Source organism: Lissotriton vulgaris, unplaced genomic scaffold, assembly GCF_964263255.1.
Source record: "Lissotriton vulgaris unplaced genomic scaffold, aLisVul1.2 SCAFFOLD_5109, whole genome shotgun sequence".
NCBI lineage: Eukaryota > Metazoa > Chordata > Amphibia > Caudata > Salamandridae > Lissotriton > Lissotriton vulgaris.
In genome coordinates this window covers 12,776-21,616 of record NW_028243774.1, presented here as the reverse complement: position 1 = coordinate 21,616, position 8,841 = coordinate 12,776, and positions in this window count along the sequence as shown.

The window sequence follows — 8,841 nt, the reverse complement described above, 5'->3', positions numbered from 1 at the left end:
ACTGCTGCTAAGAAACTATGTTAAAAGTGAGACATGAAGAAAGTTCTAATATGAGAACGTGAGCCCTTACTGGGATTTCACCAGAATATACTGAGTTAATATCCTGCAGCTATATTAACATTACAACAAGATATTAGCTTGGTATTTAGTGGTTCAACAGTGAGCACAGCGAAAATCCAAAGGTAAACTGGTGCTTCCTTAGTTCTGGTGGTATTTGTGGCAATGTAGACTCTCTTTGATAATTTCTTCTCAGATTCCTTACCTTCAGGTATAGGGTGATCTGTAGGCGCTACCAGGAAGGCTTGGAATTGTGAATATTTCGGGACATTTGCAGTAGAAATGAGTGAGTTAGATTCATTTCATTAATTGTGACATTTCCATACCCAACTCTTCTGTAACCTCTTGACCTGTGGAAGAGTCAGGAATGCTGTGCTGCTTTGCGGCAAGTCAGACGGCTTCCTAAGTGGGAGGGATTGGAGCTTCAGCCTGAAGCCAGGACCACCATATTGTTTCCAAGGGCTTGTTTGCTAGCCTCCTGATCAGAGCCTCAGGGACAGCAAAGGCTCCAACCACTTAGAACACAGTATCTGGACTCTGGCTACTGTAAGTCTTACCCACCCCTCCTGGACTCTCAGAAGTGGGCCGGAAAGGGCTTTGACAGCCCAGATATGGACTTTTGGGCAGAACCAATGCAGTGTGGTGCGTTTCCTTGTAGCGCCGCTTCCAAAACTGCTGCTGCACTATGCATCTCCGACACAGGTCCTCGTATCACAGCATACTGCTCCTCTGAACCATCGCTGCATGATGCATCCCTGACGCAGGACCTCATATCGCACTTCTATGTCGACAGTATATTCAACGATGATGCAGTACCTCACATCATAAGCAGAATTTGACAGCTTCATCATGATAAAACTCCAACACAGCACCTCACATTGCAGCCCGCGGCTTCTTTGAAACTGCTGCCTGAAGAGGTATCCTTGATGCAGGATCTTGCAGCACTTTGCAACTAGGATTTTAGGTACTTTGTTCAGCACGCACAACTTGGTCCATGTACCCGGCCCGTGCTTTATCACGGTTCGGCCTGAACATGAGACTTTGTCCTGGTCCAGTGCTAAGATAATCACAGTTGGCTCATTGTGCTTTTAGGCACTATTCTCACTTAAATCTTCAAAATGTCATTTTGGTGTCAAATAATTTATTAAATGCTAATCTATTTGTTTAAAATTGGTGTGGAATTTGTCTTGTGTTTTGTTTTCACTTTATTACTGGAAGAAGTGCTGCATGAGTACTTTATACATTGCCTCTAAGTTAAGTCTGACTGCTTTAGTGTCTAGGTACCAGAGGATTGAGCATAGGATATTTTGGGGTTTGCTAATGTTTCACTTTGACAAGAGAATTGGCAATTGACAAGAATTGTGGGTGCTGCTTGAGTAGAGTCCCCTCAGCCACTAATCCATATTCCTAAATGTCCATTTGCAAAGCAAGATTTTTTGAAACTTAGGAGCAGTCTATGCTGTTCCATTATGGGATATGCATAAATACCAACCATTAAATAAAAAATAAATGTGTTTACCTTTTATTTAACAACTGTATGGCATGTTCCCACTGGAAAAAAACAAAAAGAGAGATGTTAAACAGAATAAAGAGAAGCATGTAGATCTATATATTCACTGAAGAAAGCAAACGTTAAAGTAACATTATAGTTAGGTACATTTCTAAGTGACAACTAAAAAAACACACAGAAATTCAGCAGTTAGAGTTAGTAGCACTAATTATTACTAAATCCCCCACCATGCACTGCTTAAGAATCACTCATGGAATGTTCTATGACATCAGGTATTACATCACTGAGGACATCGCAAATGACATCATTGATGACATCACTGATGACATCATCCACGCTTAATTTTTCCACATATTGCTATATAAATTGCTATGGATTAACACAAAGCATATTACACAATAACAATCAAACCTAGATGGAAGGGAAACCCTCATTGAGTACAATGTACTCTGTACACAACTATTCAGAGAAAGCCAAAATAGTAATACCAAATGCAATACAAATAGCCTACTACGGACAGCATTTAACTCTATCAAACAGTGCTTCATTTATGTTGGTGGTTCCCGGTGCTCAGCACAGGCATTTATTTGAGAAGGCTGGAATTCTAAGGGGGTCATTAGGATGACGGGCAGACTTAGTCTGCCCGCCATCCTATCGGATTACAGGACCGCCCGATATAAGGGCGGGGGTCCTGTGGGGGGTATTAGGATGCGCTCGCCACACTGGCTGGCACATCCTGTATTTTTAACATTGTGGCGGGTGGTGCTCTCAGCACCGCCCGTCACAATGCTAAAAATGCATGTAATGCATTTGCATACACAAAGCGGCAGGCACCGCCCGGTGCCTGCCATATTGTGTATGCAAATGCAGGGGTGAATCACAGGTACCCCCCATGTGCACCCCCCACCTCGCCTTCACCATGGGGGCCCACAGGGGAACCCTAAAGTGAAGACCGCCTGCCTTTCCGTGGCTACATTGCCGCCACGGAAAGGCATCTCCCAAGTTCCATACTAATATGGATGGTGGGTCTGATAGACACTGCCACCATAATAAACCTTTTCTGTCCTGGTTGCAAGGCGGCCGGGGCGGAAAAGCATTTCCGTCCGCCGCGGTCTCCCCGCCATAGTAATATGGCAAGGGGAAATGGGTGGCGGGCAAGGATGTCTGGCAGATCGCCAATGCCCGTATGGCGGTGGCGATCCGCAAGACATACTAATGGGCCCCTAAATCTCTTCTCCCTTCTCGTAGTCAGAATGTCTGTTAATTTTCCAAAATGAATATGTCTGACTGGATAACTGCCTGATATGTCTTCACAGCTTGTCCATGCCTGATTCAGGTTTGATGAATGTGTATTCTTCATCAAATCAGTGATGCCATCACGCCTTCTTTTCATGACCCTTTAAAATCACTGAAAAAACAGTACAGTGCTCTTTCATACAAAAATCACAGCACCAGCTTGATGCAAGCCTGTCTTAGTCTCCATTTGGATAGTATCAGGTGGGGGCTGGCTCATCCCCAAACCAGTAAAGATAAGCTGTGAAAGTAAAGGCAAACAAGGGCATGTCAGTAATAAATTAAAGCACACACATTGCACATTGTTTGCTGTTTAGCCCAGTGCTCATTAATGGACACAAAGCTGCTGTGGACTTGTCATGCTCGTGGCCCTCTAGCACCCCCACTCCTCTTAATAGTAGTGTGACTGCCCATCCCCACACATCAATTGGTGAGCTGCTTACAGGGGAAACTACTGTGCAGTAGGCAGGGCAAGGTGAACAGTGGACACAAGGCTGCCATATCTGGATTTATTAATGACATCATCAGTGCCCAAGTGACCTGTGATGACCCGGCATCATCCCGATGTTCCGCATGCAGTGGGAACCAATGTTGACACCATTGGGAACCATTGTTGGCACTGAGTCTTCAAATCTGAGCCTACTGTAGTGAAGTATCAGCAGCAGTAAAATGTGTGCAACCCTTGCCTGTATGACATCCAGACATTAGAAGCTATCTGTAGAGCCACAGCAAGGAGATTAGTAGATGCTTTCCAAGGTTGGTGTAAGCTAGGAGTAGTTGACAATGTCAGATGTCATGGAGGTTGGCCACAGCTGCCAGTGATACAGAGCTGTCAAGAGTAATACATTCACTTCAGGTGTTGTGCATACATTCTAGTATTTGTAGGCCTGTTGATCCATATTATGAACACAGCATTATAAGTGTGTAACTGTTGCATGCTGTGATATACGTTCTGAGATGCTGTTGTATGCTGTACATGTTGGCATTTGTGAGATGTTCCCAGTTACTCTTTGTGGCCAGTAGGTGTTACTACAACAGGATGAGGAGAAGGTCCAGCAGGGGCATAACCCAGTCCCCACTTTGCGGGGGGCTCCCAAGCTCCAGGGGGCCCCCTCACTGCCCAGTGATGTATGCCACCTGACATCAGAACACAGCACATGCAAAGGAAACAATTGATGGACGGAATGCTAGACAATGCAAACATTCACCCCCAGTCACAAGGATCTTGGTTTAATCCATCATTCTTTTGCTCACCACTCCACCTCACTTTGGATATCACCCTTCATCAGCCAGGCTACCTTGAATCCAGTGGTGTATTGAGCAAGGGACCCACGTCTGGGCATACCTTACCCACTTAGGGCGGCATATGCAAAAGAAACAATTGATGGACAGAATGCTGGACAATGCAATCATTCATCCCCAGTCACAAGGATCTGGGTTTAATCAGAACAAAACACAACACAATTGGTAGAAGACTCGTCCCAGCAGTCTGCTTGTGCAGTGCTTTGCTGGCTGGTGCAGACTAGAATTTAACATGAAAGCAACGCAGTGGGTTGCGCCGTCCTGGGTGATCTGGTGTGCAGGTGGCATATTCAACATTCGCAGTCAGCTGCTGCTTAGACTGACCCAGCTAGAGCCAGCTGCGTCGGCCTCACGTTACGTGGCGTCACCAGGAAGAGCCACTAGTAGAAAGGCGGCCATTAAACGCGGGCAGTAATGATTCTTGGGCGCCCTACTTCTAGCCTGTGTGCCACCAGTAGTTTGCTGCCCCATCATCATGCGGGACCACAGGGTGAGCACTCAGCAGAGGTCGCACAGTCATCTGTGCAGAGGGAAGATCCCTAGAAATCTGAGCTCCTCCAAAATGCAGTGCTGAAAGAAGAGAGCACTATCGTCCCATCCGCAACTCGAATCTCACAATTCATGTTGCTTTCTGATATTATGATGTCGATTTACAAGATTAATAATAATGTAAGTTTAGCAGGCTGCCTGAGCCTGCAAGTTAAGTCGAACTGTGAGCTGGAGCCGCTGCAGACTGGGCGCAGAGCTGAGCTAAGTGACATTGATGAAGATCAACTGAGACCCTGCAGAGCCCCGCCATGGGGCCTCTGTACTTGGCACCCTTTGCATATGTACATTAATGGGCTGGGGGTGGGACCTTCCCTGATGCCAGCAGCTGATTTACAGCAAGCAGCGCTCACTATCCCTACTACTTTGGGACAGTTTAGAAGAGAACAGGAGAACAGGGGCCCTGAATGAACTATTGCTACCAAAGTACTGGTGAGGAAACATTACAACAACAAAAAAAAATATATGAAAAATGCAGAGGTTTTTATTGTGGGAATTGCAGCTAATGTAATGTAAATAGCAATGCACTCGAAACCTGGATCGATTAACACTGAGATACTATCAAATGCAATGCATTTTTTGTATTATAGAAATCACTAAATGTACTCAATGCCGTCAACTTCAAATACAGAACGCCATTTCATTTTCAAGTGAGTGTTAGGGAGAGACCAAAAAGTCCTCTCAGTATAGGTTCGATTATTATTTTTAATTGAAATTAAAACATTCTTGAGTCAAAGGTTAGTGGTTATGGCAGTGGTGTTTTTTGTTTATTTGTGCCTCTGCCGTTTGTTGCTGGGTGCATGAACCAACCAAAGCACTAGACCACCACAGATTATAGTGGGCAATGCCATCACTGCCGCAGAAGTAGACTAAAGGAGTGAGAAAGAAAAGATGCAGGAGGATTCAAGGGAGAGGGGAGAGGACAGAACTAGGTAAGAGAGCATGAGAGAAAGACAGTGAGGATAGAGGAGTGAGAGAGAGAAAGGAACATGCATGGAAGAGGAGGAAAAGCAAACAGTGAGAGAAGATTGAGAAAGAAAGAGTGGATGAAAGAGCAAGGGAAGAGAGTGCAAGTGAGAAAATGGGTGAGGAAATCGGACAGAACGAGTGGGGAGAACTAGACCAGCTTCAGTGCATCCAGCTCGTTCCAGTTAGCAAGTGTGCTGATCTCTGAAGGTGGCATTTATTTACATTATCTGCACTCTATAAAGCACTGCTCTTTTACCCTGTTAACTAAGGCTGAACCATTACCTTGCAATGCTAGGACAGAACTAATGGGCAGAATAGCACATATTTAGTGATTGTGCTGGCCTGTGTTAGACCTGGCACCTTGGCGTGAGTCTCCCTTCCACTTTTTTCTGATGTGCCTCAGATGTTTTTGCTGGTGTTCGATGCTCAGGGCACTGCGCCACAGCCAACCCGTGCGGCAGTGCAAGTGCTCCCTATATAAAGTGTATCCGTAATTGATTTCCATGATTGGCTTATTTGGTTTACTCTCAGTCCCCAGTAAGGTGCACCGGGAGTGCCTGGGCTTGTAGATACAAATGCCGTTAGTGGGCCTGCAGCGCTGGTTGCGCCACCCACCGAAGCGGCCTCGCCATTACAGACCCTGCGTACAGTCTGGTACTGTCACTGTGCCCACACTTGCCAGTCCCTAAACCTTCCCTAACCTTCATATCAGCCACCCCCATGGTAGGCCCACGGGCAGGGTGCATTGTAAGCGTAAGGTAGGCCAAGCCTGATGTGTGTGGCATGTCCTAGTAGTGAATTACCGCCTTTTTTGTTCTTCACTATTGAAGGGCTGCCGGTTCTCTTAGGCCAAGGTGAGTGGCTGGAACTATTAGACGCGATAGTCCCGGCCGGCTCAGGGAACGCGGTGGCATGTCGAGTTTGGTATGCCTGAACTCAGAATAATAAAATACTTCCTTTAGCAAGGTTTATTTTAATATCCTGTGTTTGCAACTGCTACTTTTAGAAAGTTAGCATTTGCTCGCCTGACTATTTCAGCCGGCCTCTTCCAGGATGTGTATCTGCTGTCTGGGTTTGTTTGAGTGACCGGGCTGAAGAATTCCCGGGGACCGTCGGGGTGACCAGGTGGTGAATAGAGTGCTTACACCAGGATGGGTGGGCGGAGTAGTCCTTGACTCTGAATAGAGTTGTCCTCCACCACCACAATGCTGGCTCCACCGTCTGATGTCCCTGCCCTGCACCCTGAAATAAGATGGCAGCGTCCTGTCAACAGAGTACTCCAAAACCGAGTTGAACCAGGCTCAGGCCCCCTGGCCTTCCAAGACAAAGGAAACTGAGTATAAAGGTAGGAGCCCTGCTCCTAAGAAATTAGATTTGACCAGTTTTGACCATGACAAACCTCTGCCTGACTAGAAGGACCAAGAGAAGCTGAGGAGAAGGAATCCTGCAGTGGTGCCTTGCTGAGGACGGAGAGGAAAAGACCAGAAAGGACTTTGAAGACTTGTGCCTGGAACTATCTCCAAGGGCTTGATCACAAGCTTGCCCCTGAACTGAACCCCAGGATCATTGGGTTCGATTCTGCCTGTGGTACAAAAGGGGGTGGTGATGGACGGAGCATCTGAATCAATCAAACACTCACACCGGGTCAAAAGATCTGGGTTTAATCCATCATCGTTCTTTAGCCCACTCTGCCACCCCAGTTCAGACATGGCTATATGGAAATCAGTCTGACCCTGTGCCTCATGGGAACAGTCCAGCCCGAACTGCCAAACCATGTCTTCCCTGGACCGGAAACAAGCTTCTGAGGACCGGTTTCTGGCATTCCAGCTGTCTTCAGCCCGGCTTGCTTGAATCCAGTGGCAAAGTGAGCAAGGGACTCACGTCTGAGCATACCCTGCCACACTTATGGCGGCCAAAAGCGGTACAAAAGGGGGAGGTGATGGACGGAGCATCAGAATCAATCAAACACTCATACCCAGTCAAAAGATCTGGGTTTAATCCATCACCGTTCTTTAGCCCACTCTGCCACCCCAGTTTAGACATAGCTACATGCAAATCAGTTCGACCCTGTGCCTCATGGGAACAGTCCAGCCCGAACTGCCAAACCATGTCTTCCCTGGACCGGAAACAAGCTTCCGAGGACCGGTTTCTGGCATTCCAGCCGTCTTCAGCCCGGCTTGCTTGAATCCAGTGGCAAAGTGAGCAAGGGACTCACGTCTGAGCATACCCTGCCACACTTATGGTGGCCAAAAGTGGTACAAAAGGGGGTGGTGATGGACAGAGCATCTGAATCAATCAAACACTCACACCCAGTCAAAAGATCTGGGTTTAATCCATCACCATTCTTTAGCCCACTCTGCCACCCCAGTTCAGACATGGCTATATGCAAATCAGTCGGACCCTGTGACTCATGGGAACAGTCCAGCCCGAACTGCTAAACCATGTCTTCCCTGGACTGGAAACAAGCTTCCGAGGACCGGTTTCTGGCATTCCAGCCGTCTTCAGCCCGGCTTGCTTGAATCCAGTGGCAATGTGAGCAAGGGACTCACGTCTGAGCATACCCTGCCACACTTAAGGCAGCCAAAAGCGGTACAAAAGGGGGTGGTGATGGACGGAGCATCTGAATCAATCAAACACTCACACCCAGTCAAAAGATCTGGGTTTTATCCATCACCGTTCTTTAGCCCACTCTGCCACCCCAGTTCAGACATGGCTATATGCAAATCAGTCGGACCCTGTGCCTCATGGGAACAGTCCAGCCCGAACTGCTAAACCATGTCTTCCCTGGACCGGAAACAAGCTTCCGAGGACCGGTTTCTGGCATTCCAGCCGTCTTCAGCCCGGCTTGCTTGAATCCAGTGGCAATGTGAGCAAGGGACTCACGTCTGAGCATACCCTGCCACACTTAAGGCAGCCAAAAGCGGTACAAAAGGGGGTGTGATGGACGGAGCATCTGAATCAATCAAACACTCACACCCAGTCAAAAGATCTAGGTTTTATCCATCACCGTTCTTTAGCCCACTCTGCCACCCCAGTTCAGACATGGCTATATGCAAATCAGTCTGACCCTGTGCCTCATGGGAACAGTCCAGCCCAAACTGCCAAACCATGTCTTCCCTGGACCGGAAACAAGCTTCCGAGGACCGGTTTCTGGCATTCCAGCT